At 32.8% G+C, this 15,283-nt stretch overlaps 2 long non-coding RNA genes across 2 annotated transcripts; both read left to right on the top strand.

Moving 5' to 3' along the window:
• Positions 1-10,783: 10,783 nt before the first annotated feature.
• On the top strand, positions 10,784-11,186 carry LOC123723413. Its single transcript, XR_006756737.1, has 2 exons — positions 10,784-10,817; positions 11,108-11,186. It is a non-coding gene; the product is annotated as an uncharacterized LOC123723413 (long non-coding RNA).
• A 43-nt stretch (positions 11,187-11,229) lies between these two features.
• LOC123723412 lies at positions 11,230-11,832 on the top strand. Its single transcript, XR_006756736.1, has 3 exons — positions 11,230-11,300; positions 11,486-11,666; positions 11,806-11,832. It is a non-coding gene; the product is annotated as an uncharacterized LOC123723412 (long non-coding RNA).
• Positions 11,833-15,283: the final 3,451 nt, after the last annotated feature.

The following is a 15,283-nucleotide window of genomic DNA, read 5'->3' as shown; positions in this document are numbered from 1 at the left end:
ATGATGACTTCCTTGAACAGCTGACTCCTAACGATATTATAGTGTTAATACTAGGATCAAATGATAAACAACCTTATACATTTATGACTGAAATATGTAATGCATTATATAAACTACGTTCTCATACTGTATTTGTAACAAATATTCAATATAATCCTTATCTAAACAAAAATATGTTAAATAATAACCTAGAACTATTAACTCAAAAGTATCATAATTGTAAATACCTAAAAATATACAATTCATATAAATACTACATCAATCGCTATCCTACATTGACCCACAGAGAGAAGTACGTTTTATATCTAGCTCAAAAACTGAGTATTGAAATTGATTATCAACAATATTACAATGAATTCCTCAGTAAGTACAAAAATAAATATATCAATCGTAAACATCATAACATGCAAAGACAAAATACAACAGCAAATACATTAACTAACCTAACACAAAACAAAATTACAAATTATTTTAAAAAGGTAACAAAAGTATCCGAATCTAAGAATACTCAATTATTTCGTAAAACCAACTAAACAAGAAAGTATAACTTTAATTCATCAGAATATTGCCGGAGTATTAAATAAACAAGAACTTATTGAAATAGCTCTAACAGACTTACAAAAGGAGTTAGGTATAATCGACATAATATGTTTCACGGAAACATTTCTTAAGCGGGGTACAGAATCAAACCTTAATATACATAATTATAAGTTAGTATCATCTTTCTCTCGGAATAACCAAAGGCGCGGTGGTTCATGCATCCTAATCAGAAATAATCTACAATACAAAGAAATAGGTAATGTAATTCCTCCAATCCCACTCCAATTTGAATTTTGTGCTATTGAATTATTAAAACTAAACCTTATTGTCGTATGTATATACAGAACGCCATTAGTAGATGCAACAGTATTCCTTAATTCTCTTGAACTACTCGCTACTACTCTGTGTAAATATAAAAACAAGAAAATTATAATGTGCGGTGACTGGAACATAAATATATTAAAAAAAGACAAAAATACTGATACTTTAAATTCCATATTAACTAATAATAACTTTAAGAACCACATAGAAATACCAACACGGAAAAACGCATGCCTAGACCTCATAGTAAGTAACATACAACACACAAAAAGTGCACTTCATTACTTAGCTCTCTCAGACCACGAATCTGCACAATCAGTAAGAGTAAACTTAGAAATCGGCGGAAATATCCGAGAAAGTTCAAGTTTTTGGTTTAAAAGTGTTAGAGATTTAAGTGAAGAAAATATAGCAAAATTTAATTATTACATTTCAAACCTATCCTTTTCTGAGGTATACAACTACCAAACAGTAAATGAAGCTTTTGACTCACTACATGAAACCATAACTCTTTTCTACAATCTATGTTTCCCTATCATTAAAGTTAAAGTCACTGGAAAAAATGTAAAAAACAGAGGATTAGCAAAAGGCATCAAACGCAGCTGTATTAAGAAAAGGACATTATATCTTAAATATCATTTATGTAGGCATAATAAAAAACGCAATAAAATTATATATCATAATTATACTAAAATTCTAAAAAAATGTATATACAAAGCGCAACAAATAGCCAGCCTAAAATATATAAGAAAATCTAAAAACGTGTGTAGAGCAGCATGGCATTTAATCAAAGAGAACACAAATAACATAACATCCAATTCCGAAATAGACTCTATTGAAATTGACAATAAACTACATAATGATCCTAATAAAATATGCGAACTATTTAATAACTACTATATCTCCTTAACCAATAATAATCAAAATGTACATAGTAATAAAGTAGTAAACTCAATTATCCCGGAAAATCCAAAAACTATATTTCTAACCCCGGTAAATAACATAGATATTTGTAAAATTATCCTAACCCTAAAAAATACCAACTCTACAGGCTATGATGACATAAGCACTAAAGTACTTAAAAAATGCGCAACTAGTCTCGCTAACCCCCTAGCCCATATAATAAATTTATCTTTAACGGAAGGTACTTTCCCAGAACGATTAAAAAAGTCAATTGTCAAGCCTCTGTATAAAAAACTCTGATGAAGAATTATATAGATATGACACGCGCGTTCACCCGTAAGGGACAGATAGAGAGTACTATAGACTATACCTATATATAAGTGAGAGGATTGGGGTTACCAGTTATTTGTTTTGTCCCGAAAATGAATAATTACGATATAATTTAATATAGACCAATTTATATATTCCCAATTAAATTGTACTTAGTAAACGTAATAAATATAAAAAACAATGCGTAATTTTTGTTTATGTGACTAAGATTACGTAAACAGATTTTTTTAGTAATACTTAGTCAGGTCATAAATTCTGTTACATGTTTAATATAAAATAATTGAAACAAGTTTATTCATTATGTGACCATTTATATACCAAAATGAACTTAACAAAACATAGATTCTTATGACACTAAAGTTTACTCAAAATGACATCCGTGATTTTGAATACAGGCCTTCAATCTGCTCGGCCAGTCGTCTATCACAGCACGAACGAGGTCCATGTCAATATCGGCGGCTGCCTTAATCAAGGATGTCTTGAGTGACTCCAAAAAAAGAATTTCCCGATATTCTTTTCCCGCGTACTGCTTCAACAAAGCGCGGCATCTCTTCAGTCTTAGGTCCATTAGACGAGCATTCAAACGATGTCCTATTTTTCTTCGATATGCACGAAGCCCTAAGTCTTCATAAAAAGCTACAAAAAACATACCAATATTATAGTCATATAATTTTAAATTACTCTGTATATCATTACAGTGAACACTACATGTAAAACTACTTAATATTAAACTATTTTGATTGTAATTTCTAAGAAACAAAATTTACATGGGACAAATTAAAAAGCATACTCTTTAAAATCAACGGGATAAGAAAGTATCAAATATTTAAAAACACAGCATATACCAGAATTAAAAACTCCTTTTGAAATCTGTTGAAAATAGTATAAAAATGTGAATTGTTTCATTTATATACATTATACATACTATAATTTATTTCCCCTAAATTCAGGGTAATTTTTACAACAAGATGGTGGTATTATTTTTACGGGTAATAACCAACCAATTTGAAAAGAAGTTTAATATGGCCGCTTGTTTCCCAGATCTACAGTATATTATTTGACACAAATGACATCTGCGTTTGGGCGCATAATGTTCGAAAAATACTATTTTATTTTAGCTAATTTTACCCGTATTTTAACATATTAGTTATTACAAAGACTGTAAAAAACAACTAGTTTGTATTTTCTTCGTTATTTTGTATGAATACATGTGAATAAGTGCGTAGTTTCAGTACTTACGATTGAAAGGTTATGTTTTTCTCTTTTCGCTGACTACGGCTTTTACAACCAACAATACAGCAGTATACCATGTTTTATACACTTGATCTCACTAAAACTGTAATATCAAAATATTTTTGCACAATTACAGCCACTAAGTACTCACAATTTTCGAAAAATAGCACGAATGTCAAACTTTGTTAGGGACAACCTAGGTTGTTTGTAGGGGACAACCTTTGTTCCAAACAAACCCCAAACCCTGGTACGCAGAAAGGGACAGAAGATAGTTATCCCTGTCTTTGTCACGTCACAGGAATTGGGTATAACTGTATCTCTCTCACTCACGGTATTATTATTACCGTGTCATAGACTTGATAAAAAAGGAAAAAGAACCCCGTTCGGCATAAAAGTCAGAAAGATGACATAATGTTGTCTGAAACATGTTGACTTTTAGAGCTCAGCAAAATGTTGTCTTTTCGATAACTTTTTGTCGATGTCATTTTAAAGCAATCTCAATGATAACTAAATGATGACTTTTCGAGGACATATTTTTTTAGCCGACTTCAAAAAGAAGGAGGTTATCAATTCGACTGAATTTTTTTTTATGTGTGTTACCGCGAATCTCCGCCCCTGGTGGTCCGATTTTGATAAAAATTATTTTAATCGAAAGGAAGTGCTTGCAGGTGGGTCCCATTTTTTTGTTTTTTTTTTTTAAATAACTAGAAGACTAGTAGATTTTGAATAAGCTTCAAAATTTGTTGCGAAAATTAGGGATGTAGGACCATAGGGTCCCTAAAGATGATTAAGGACAGACACTGGCTCACCACTACCACACTGGAGCGCAGGCGCACGTCCGCTTCGTACCGCGTTCGTCACTCAACTACCCAGAGACAGCTGTCCCTTCCAGTGTGGTACATGAGACAGTGAATTGTATCTATTCCATAGACACAAACACTACATCCCTTCCTTGTTAACAAGTTTTATTTTATTATTATTTTCAACTCAATAAACATCTTATATATATTTTTTTACTGTAATTATAAATTAATAATTTCCAACCAGATTGTTTCATTCATTAATGTTTGATGTATCTTCATTTAAATTTCCATTACATTTCCATTCCCCTTCTACTCTTTTTAGATGTGTAACGTTCATTCTTAGTATTTGTCCAGTTTCTTCATTCCTTACCGTGACATGTAGTTTTTCCGACTACATGAGGCGTAGAGATAAATGTACTTGCAAGTTTGTTTGTCCTATCTAATTCTTTAACATAAATTTCGAGTCCTCTGGGGCAACCTCAATTCCAATTGAATGGAATTCTCTGTAGTCAGCAATAGAAGTGTTCCAATTTAATGGTAACCGAAGTGTTTCCAATTTAATGGTAACCGAAGTGTTTCCAATTTAATGGTAACCGAAGTGTTTCCAATTTAATGGTAACCGAAGTGTTTCCAATTTAATGGTAACCGAAGTGTTTCCAATTTAATGGTAACCGAAGTGTTTCCAATTTAATGGTAACGGAAGTGTTTCCAATTTAATGGTAACCGAAGTGTTTCCAATTTAATGGTAACCGAAGTGTTTCCAATTTAATGGTAACCGAAGTGTTTCCAATTTAATGGTAACCGAAGTGTTTCCAATTTAATGGTAACCGAAGTGTTTCCAATTTAATGGTAACCGAAGTGTTTCCAATTTAATGGTAACCGAAGTGTTTCCAATTTAATGGTAACCGAAGTGTTTCCAATTTAATGGTAACCTAACTGTTTCCAATTTAATGGTAACCTAACCGTTTCCAATTTAATGGTAATCTAAGTGTTTCCAATTTAATGGTAACCTAAGTGTTTCCAATTTAATGGTAACCTAACTGTTTCCAATTTAATGGTAACCTAACTGTTTCCAATTAAATGGTAATCTAAGTGTTTCCAATTTAATGGTAATCTAAGTGTTTCCAATTTAATGGTAATCTAAGTGTTTCCAATTCAATGGTAATCTAAGTGTTTCCAATTTAATGGTAACCTAACTGTTTCCAATTTAATAGTAATCTAAGTGTTTCCAATTTAATGGTAACCTCAATTCCAATTGAATGGAATTCTTTGTGTTCATTGACACTGTATTAATCCAATTTAATGTATTCACAACTACTGAAAATCATTACCACCAATTTAATTTTTTGATTACCGAACTCCAACTAATGAACTTTATAACAAACAAAATTACTTAATGTCACTCAAATGTTTAAATTTAGGACTTGTACTCTCATAATGAACATAACAAATAAAAACATTAAGTCTAACATTAAACTCGAAAAAGAGATAACAAACATAACTTACGTAACAAACACAAATTAAAATCTATTACTCCGCGAACTAACTATGGAATAAAACTATTTCGTTCGAAGGCGTTCAAATGTTTAACAACTGTCAGACGAGATAAAGAATTGTAACAGTATTAATGCTTTCAAAAATAAACTTAAATCATATATCATCGCTGAACTGTAATAATCTCTCAATATTTTCTACATATATAACTTTGTCATTTCTGTCAAGTTAGATTCTCTTCTATAGTTGTGTTAAGGTTTATTTTGCTTTATATTGATCCTGTATTCTGTATCTATATTACGTATTAACCCGCAAGCCTGTATGATATACATATTTATTTTTCGGGTATATCAATAATTGTTCAGCATAGTTTAATAACATTTAAAAACTTCACAAAACATTTGTGTTAAGCAAACGCTTTAAACTTACACCTTCCTTACAACGCACAGAAAAACTATAACTATTACTTTAAATAAATGCAATTACTCATAACTATTTTTTTAAAATAAAATTACGAGCACGGATTTACAGAAGTTGTTTACGCACGGCGGTACGGTTCCGAACATATCTACTCCTTTTTTTTTTTTTTTTTTTTTATGAGAAATAAAGATCTTTATACCTAATGGTAGTCATAAAAATTAATTAAATTAAAAGAAATTTACATCATCTGATTAAATGATGTACTCATCGAACAACGCCATCAGAAGTCATGTCGTCATAACAAGAACAATGTTTACATTTCCGTTCATGTGACTGTACAACCAACTTAATGGATATCTGCAATAATTAACAACTGATATAGGAGAACGGTAGGTCTTGTTGCTAACAAACATTTTACGTATAATTTAGATATATTTTGTAGTACAGAAAATACAAAACAAAACAACAAAAGTGTGAGTCATTGTCACTATCAGTGGCTGCAATGAACTCCCCTCGAAGATATACTATGATCGCCATGAATAGTACGAAGAAAACTATATAGATTAACCTTAAATTAAATTGAAATCTAATTTTTTTTTCATTATTTTGCATAATAATATGCATTATTATGCATAATTTCATATAAACCAAACGGCTATGCCAATAAAGTATTTACTATTTAATCACGATAATTATGCATTATTCAAATGCACACTTAGCTAATCCATTTCCCTTTTTTTTTTTTTTTTTTAGATTGCAGTTGTTACTAAGTATCAATGTTATCATAAGTCATAAGATCATTGGTTTAAGTATGTATCAATTCACTAATCACTCAGCGTTCCGACCGACGCCATGATGTATTATCAAGCCGGCGTATCAACAACACTCAAGCTTAATGTCAAAATTAAGTATTGAATTAAATAATTGAAAAATGTTGTATGTCGAAACTAAACCGAATAATAATTATATCATGTAGCATCGAATCTTATCCCTATTCTTTCGTTTAAAGAAAAGTTCTGAAGGGGTCTTTCCTGTTACTGAGTGAGGAGTACAGTTATACATCATAAAATACTAATATAATGTTTCTCTTATATTCGTGTTTTTTTTTTTCGCTTGCACTGATTCTAAGGCACTTTAAGATATCTTTATTTTGAAGCTCAACTTCCCCATTCATTTGCGGCCAATATGGAACAGTACTAAAAGTTTAATGTTGCAATCTTCACAAAAAGTTTTAAACTCTTCATTTACAAACTGCTGGCTCATTTACAATCTGCAGTGACTGAATGTGGATAGCCCAGTCGACTAAAGAGTTCCTTCAGGATGTTAATAATTTGTGAACCTGTTATGGTCCTGGTCACAGGTGGGCACAGTTAAGCAAAAGTTAACTTCGTTAATCTTTAATTCGTTAAATAAAAATGTAACTTCGTTAATCGTTAAAGCCTCCAATTAATAAACATTCAACGCAATTTAAAGTTGACAGTTAAAGTTAATTTTTGTTTATATTATAAGGGACAATCAGGCAAATGGCCATATGAATAATCTCCGAATCGCATGGACCGATTTTGTCGAGACTATCAATAGAACCTAGGCTATATTTTTTCCGCGCTTACGAAATCACGGACGAACGCTAAACCTATCTATAGTTTAGTTATATTTTAAATTCAAATAAAACTTAGACGATTGGGCCGATGTACTACTGCCTGTACAATACACATGACAGCGTGCACTAGTTACACACACTTGTATACTACACTGACAATGATGGACAAATGACCTTTTCAGTCATTTTTTTTTATCGACATTCCGACGTCACGGAATTAGAGTTAACTAAATTTAGACAACACAAATTTTCTATTAAACTGTGAGACCTGGTAATATTCAAAAGAAAATAATCAAAACTTTTGTGCAGTATTTACATGTATCTGTTACTATTTGCACCCGTATATTCATTTGCTCATGCTCCCACAATTGAACATTTAATTTTACGTATAATTTGGTAATATATATATATATATTTTGCTAAGGACCCACGAACAGACTTTAGTATTAACTACTTTTTTATTTATTAACATAGGTTTATCAATAACACTTCTTAACATCAGAGGGAACTTATTGTAACATTGATAAATAAACTATATAACCAATCCAGTGACACATCTCAACGCATCAAACTATACAACTGAGATGCCATCGATAACTTCTAGCATCTACTGATATATCGTCGGATCTAATGTTATATGTTAAATAAAGTTAAATTGCTCTCAGTGTACAGAGTGTACGTCACATGACCACGACATAACGAAAACAACCGATTGCGGGTGATGTCTTCTATCTTTCTTATCACCTATAAAATCGTTATAGTCAATTAGTAAGAATATGTTTTGACTTATTTTCAACGACATTCTATTAATTTTAAAACAATCTTTCGATATACGCAAAAATCATAATTACACTAACACAATTATTCTATCTCTTTCTTCATTTTTTCTCGTTTTAGCGTATACTTTTTTTTGTTGTAAACAAACAAATTATCTTCGCTATTGTAATAATGTACCTCTCTTTTTAGCAGTCGTTGCAATATCAGCTGCTTCCTACTGAAAATGTTCGATTTAAATCTAAAATCTAAAATACCTTCAATTTAATAAAAGTTCTTTTGTTTTTACTAATGCTTCTTATTTAAAAGAAGTCCGAGACACATTAAATTCAATCTAATGAATTTCATTTTGTACAACGTAATAAAATAGTTTAGAATATCTCTAATTTAATAGAAATCCAAATTATAAATGTATACTTTTCAATACTATTTTACCTTACCTTATTAGGTTTACCTATTTATGCATTCATATATCCAATTTAATGGATATCCAAAATAGACGAAGATATATCACCAATTTAATGGAAATCCAGAACACTACATATCTGTATTATCTATATATATAAAAGAAAGTCGTGCCAGTTACACCACCCATAACTCAAGAACGGCTGAATCGATTTGACTGAAAATTGGTTGGCAGGCAGCCCAGAACCAGGAATAGGACACAGGATAATTTCCACCCCGTTTACTTTTTTTTTTTTTTTTTCATTCCGCGCGGACGGAGTCGCGGGTAAAAGCTAGTTTTAGTTAAAATGATAGCCGATTTTCAAAATACGGCCTGTACTTGTCATTTTACGTGAAATACTTAGTTGCAGTTAATAGATAATAGACCCATATTTCGTATGACACTGTCTTAGATCCTAGAACGGTTCGTTGAAGAAGATTCACAAATACCTTTGCCAGAAATATAATTATTTCTGAACAAAATAAATATGTCAGTTGATACTTATTGTAGCATTTGGTGTGTCTCGTTACAGAGAATATTTGATGACCAAATAGTGGGTAGATTAATATAACAGATTTAAAACATCTTTACAAATAAATCAGGCCACCCGTTGACCCCGCCTTTTATTGACGTTCCTTACACTTATGAAGATTGATATTGTAAGTACTCGAAGGTATAATAATTTACAATAATTTCAATCGCTTTTTTTTACAATTAATTTTTTACAGTTAGCTGTAATAATTTGTAAATATTATTGACAATTAAAATTTTTGTGAACTAAACTTTAATAGATAAATATTCATACTCATCATAATAAATAGATAACGACGGCGGAAGTGATATCGCATGCTTGCAATAAATCATCATTACTATTTTACACGTATACAACTTATAAAATCGGATAATACTGTAAACTAATGTTCCCCGTATCATGTTGTCATCTTTCTTCTATTATGAAATCTATAATAATTGTACTCTACTTTTAGGCATCAAATTAAATATCTTGATTGCAATGTTTTAATTTACACACAAGTATTTTATTACTTAGGGCGCAAAATACGGACATAGTTACCAATTTTCTATTTTGTTTTTTTTTTTTTTTTCACCTCGTCGCCATTTGTAGGACCATAGGGTCCCTAAAGATGATTAAGGACAGACACTGGCTCACCACTACCACACTGGAGCGCAGGCGCACGTCCGCTTCGTACCGCGTTCGTCACTCAACTACCCAGAGACAGCTGTCCCTTCCAGTGTGGTACATGAGACAGTGAATTGTATCTATTCCATAGACACAAACACTACAAGGGACATTTTTGCTTTCAGCGTTTACGTAGGCTAAACTATAAGACCTACATCAAAATGACGTATGGCGAATTGTAGCTCTTTAAATGTGCTAAATAAAAGTCTGCGATAGCATATATCTATCTTTTATAGTTTTCTCACAATAACCATTTTTTTCTTTACGAAACATTAATTAAATTCTTGCCCTATTTCCGACGCTATTATTCAAGTTCAGTATTAACCCTTATGTAAATAAATATGTTCATTACCAAGAGAATTTAATGTAGATTATATTTGCCCTTGAAACTATATCATTCTGTCTAATAGTTTAGGAGATATCGTAAGAATAAAATTACGCGGAAACGAAAAATGCTACATCGCGTTACAATGAATAGCACAAATTTGCTTTCTGGGCTTATTGTTAATAAAACTTTTAAAAACCAACAGCGGCCATTTTGTTCTATACGGACCTCTCACTCATCCATTAAAGAGTGATTGTTGACAAGCGTGAATTGCATCGTAATTCTTTTGGCATTGCTAAGTGTTTTTATTCAATTATTACACATAAACGTAATATTATTGACTTAACATACTGGTTGAAAATATAATTAATAGTATTTGTGATTCTTATTATTCAGTTAGTTATCAAGAATTTAATTGCCGAACAAATAAACTTGTAAGTATGAATATAGGTTATAAACACATTTTTTCATATTTTATAACTAATTAAATTATTTAAAATTGTTGTAAGACGATGCTCGTCGCTATTTTAATTAAATGCAGTTTAAATATTTTACTTTTTAAAATATTTCTAACTTTAAACATTTGTATACAATTTTGTTCATTTAATTCATACATAATAAAAAAAAACTTATCAGCATCGTCTTTGTAAAAGTGTCTGATAAAATTTAGAATGCCCTAAAATTTAATGAATATTTTCAATTTCTGATTTGATATTTTTTTTAGGATTCAACACAAGATGTATTTCGTAGTTTTTTGGGATAAAACGTCTGCAATCGTACCTGCATCATGGGTAGATTCAGAATCTCGAACTTTCAAGTGGCCGAAAAAAAAAATCCTACCTTACCAATTATTCGAGCTGATAACCCTAAAGATAATTGGATCACTTATAATTATGTTCAACTCTGCGGTCCATTTGGTAAAATTATTTATACTATACAGTAAAATATGTAGTTCGTTGATCAGGAATAATTGGTTATAATCTCTTCATGTATTTCTGTACTTTAACTTTCAAATATGGATATGCAAATATTTGCAGTATCTCACCCTTATATCAATAGTGAGATAATAATTAATTAAACTATCATTATTTTTTTATAACAGGCATATGACGAAGCGCGTGAATTCGAATTAGATGCCCTAAAACTGTCTACAAATGATGATGAAGGTTTTGCTGCTATTAAAACAAATAAAAAATTAGAAATGGTAGATAAAGGAAAAAGAAACTGCAATAAACATTTACGCTCTTGTGATACAGAAGATGAATCGACGCCTATACAAAAAAGTAAGGATCATTAGTTTGAATTTAATTGTAAAATTTAAAATTGCATGAAAATTGAAAAGAAAAATGAATAGTATTTGTTTTACCTTTACCTAAAATTTTTTATATAATAATTCTAATATTAATTTTATTTATTTTATAGAAACTAAAAGTAGAAAGAAGATATTAGGTCTTTACATATGAAATTGGCGTTTTGTATGGGAGGAACAAAAAGTCGAATATTTTTTAATATAATATATTTAATTAATCAAAGTATGAACCATTATTTTCTATGCACTTTTGCCATCTCATAGGTAGTTCATTGATCCCTTTACTAAAAAAACCAGTCGGACGGGAATCAATAAAATCTTTGAAGGCGATTTGGACTGCCCCATCGGAGTTGAATTTTTTCCCTTGCAAGAAGTTATCCAAATTTCGAAAAAAATGGTAATCTGTTGGAGCAAAGTCCGGGGAGTACGGAGGATGTCTTAGACTTTCCAATTGAAGCTCTTCTAATTTAGTAGCCGTCTGTTGCGCAGTGTGTGGTCTAGCGTTGTCGTGAAGCAGCAGTGGCGTGGAGCGATTGACCAGCCTAGGTTGTTTAGCCGCTAGCTTTTCCATCATGGTTTGCAATTGCTGACAATAGACATCAGCCGTAATAGTCTGGCCAGATTTGAGAAAACTGTAATTAACAATACCGGCACTAGTCCACCAAACGCTTACAAGTAACTTTTTTGGGGTTAATTTTCGCTTGGGGCAGGATTTGGCTGGCTGGCCAGGATCCAACCATTGCGCTGAGCGCTTCCGATTATCGTAAAGAACCCATTTTTCATCACAGGTAATGATTCGGTTTAAAATACCTTCATTATTGTGCCGGTTTAGTAATGTAACGCAACAGTCGACGCGCGTTTGCCGGTTTGCTTCAGTCAATTCGTGAGGTACCCACCTTTCAAGCTTTTTAATCTTCCCAATTTGCTTCAAGTGAATTAAAACAGTTTTATCACTAACATCGCAGCCTGCAGCTAACTCGGACGTAGTTTGCGATGGATCCGCTTCCACAATAGCCTTCAACTCTTCATTATCAACTTGAGTCTCAGGCCGTCCACGGGGCTTGTTCTGCAGATCGAAATTTCCAGAACGAAAACGTTGGAACCAAAAACGAACTGTGTTTTCTTTTGCAACACGACCGCCATACACATCATTCACCCTTCGAGTCGTTTCCGCAGCACTAGTGCCACGGCGGAACTCGTACTCGTAAATAATGCGATATTTTAAGTTTTCCATTTTGTAAAATGAGTGACGCAAACAGAAAAAAATAGAAGAAAAAAAACAAATGAATGACGGTCATCGAACCACAAATACATGAGTCTATAGCTGCACAAATTTGAATTTGGAATTCCTTACCAAAGAGCAGAAATTCGTGATTAAAGTGGCCAGTACGAAAAACGCCAATTTCATATGTAAGGACCTAATAATATCATCGTCAAGTTCTTCTGATAATGAGGGTATGTAACAAATAAAGTTGTTCAATTATATATAACTAGCTTTTACCCGCGACTCCGTCCGCGCGTAATAAAAAATAGAAAACGGGATAAAAATTATCCTATGTCCGTTTCCTGGTTCTAAGCTACCTGCCCACCAATTTTCAGTCAAATTGATTCAGCCGTTCTTGAGTTATAAATAGTGTAACTAACACGTCTTTCTTTTATATATATAGACTAGCTTTTACTCGCGACTCCGTCCGCGCGGAATAAAAAATAGAAAACGGGGTAAAAATGATCCTATGTCCGTTTCCTGGTTCTAAGCTACCTGCCCACCAATTTTCAGTCAAATCGATTCAGCCGTTCTTGAGTTATAAATAGTGTAACTAACACGTCTTTCTTTTATATATATAGATTATTTTGTTCCTTATTAATAAAACACTTTATTTTCAGATAGCGGAATAAATAATATACCAATGCTAGCTGCCACGTACGTGAGCCAAAAGGATCAGCAACTACCACCAACATTTAAAACTCCTATATCATTACTTGAGCCGTAAAAGTATTTGTAATTTTAATAATAAGATTATTTATATTGGTATGGAATATCGTTACTATTCATTGTGTTATCAAATAAACAATAATTAAACCTATTTTCCATGTCAATTTTAATTTTACACTAGCCTCTTAATTTTAACATAAAAACGTTAACTTTATGATCTCTAGAAAATGTTAATGATATCTTTTTAATGATCTCTAAAAGATGGCACTAGATGGCTCATAAGAGAGCTTTATGTTAACTTTATGTTAACTTTATGTTGACTTTTTGGTTATCATTTCTGATATCAGATCTTGAATAATGTTAACATTAAGAGAACTTTATGCTATCTTCTTGCCTAACGGGACTGAAATGGGCAACTATCGCCCGATAACATTAATACCTATATTGTCGAAGATCTTTGAAAAGGTTATGTACTATAAGGTGGAACACTTCATGACGTCATGTAGCTTACTTAAACAGGAACAATTTGGATTTAGGAAAAATAGCTCCACTACTTTAGCATGTTTTTCACTGATTAAACAGATAACTGAGAGTCTTAATCATAGAACTAAAGTCTGTAGTATATTCCTAGACATGACAAAAGCTTTCGATTTTGTATGCCATAAAACTCTTCTACTAAAGCTTTCCTCTTACGGTATACGCGGGAAAGCTAATGAATGGATAAAAAGCTATTTAGAGAATAGACAACAATGTGTAGAAATAACAAAAACTAATCAATGCGAACAAAAAATTTTCAGATCTAATTTTAGACAAAACAATTGTGGCACACCTCAGGGAAGTATATTAGCTCCGCTTCTTTTCCTCATATACATCAATGACCTCCCTGATGCAGTTAACAAAGATTGTATACTTTTTGCTGATGACACTACATTAATAATAAAATGTGAAAACCAAGCACACTTAGAAAAAGAAATTACTAGTACCTTAGATAAGGCTATTAACTGGTTAGAACAAAATAATCTTAAAATAAATATGAATAAAACTAATATTATACAATTTCAAACACTGCAATCACACACAACCGAATTAAACATTCACTACAAAAATAATCAACTTTCAAGTGTTAGCGATTGTCGGTGAGCATTTCCGGATACTTGCACCAAAGCTGGTGAAGTATGCGGGAATGCTCGCCAGGCTGCTCCCCAACTGTGGGGGGGCGGGCGGTGTATGCCGTCGCCTATACGACGGTGTGGTGCGCTCTAAGGCGCTCTACGGAGCGCCCATTTGGGCGTCGAGGCCCCTGAGCAAGGATAACATGGTCCTGTTGCGACGTGCGCAACGGACCATGGCTCAGCGGGCCTCCAGAGCGTATCGCACCGTCTCGTACGAGGCGGCGTGCCTCATCTCCGGGAGCCTCCCTTGGGACCTCGAAGCCGGGGTCCTGGCGGAGGTTTACCGGAGAAGGGCCCTGATGCGACAAAGAGGTGTAGAACCCCTCCCGGAAGAGATCGTACGCTGGAGGAAGGAAGGACGTGACGATCTCTTCCGGCGATGGGAGGAGAGGTTGGCGGACACCTCGGTGAGCAGGCGGCTCGTCGAGGCTGTCCGCCCTGTCCTGCGCCAGTGGGTGGAGGCGAAGCACCGGGAGCCGACTTACT

Source organism: Papilio machaon, chromosome W (assembly GCF_912999745.1).
Source record: "Papilio machaon chromosome W, ilPapMach1.1, whole genome shotgun sequence".
NCBI lineage: Eukaryota > Metazoa > Arthropoda > Insecta > Lepidoptera > Papilionidae > Papilio > Papilio machaon.
This window is presented reverse-complemented; position numbering and strand designations above follow the sequence as displayed.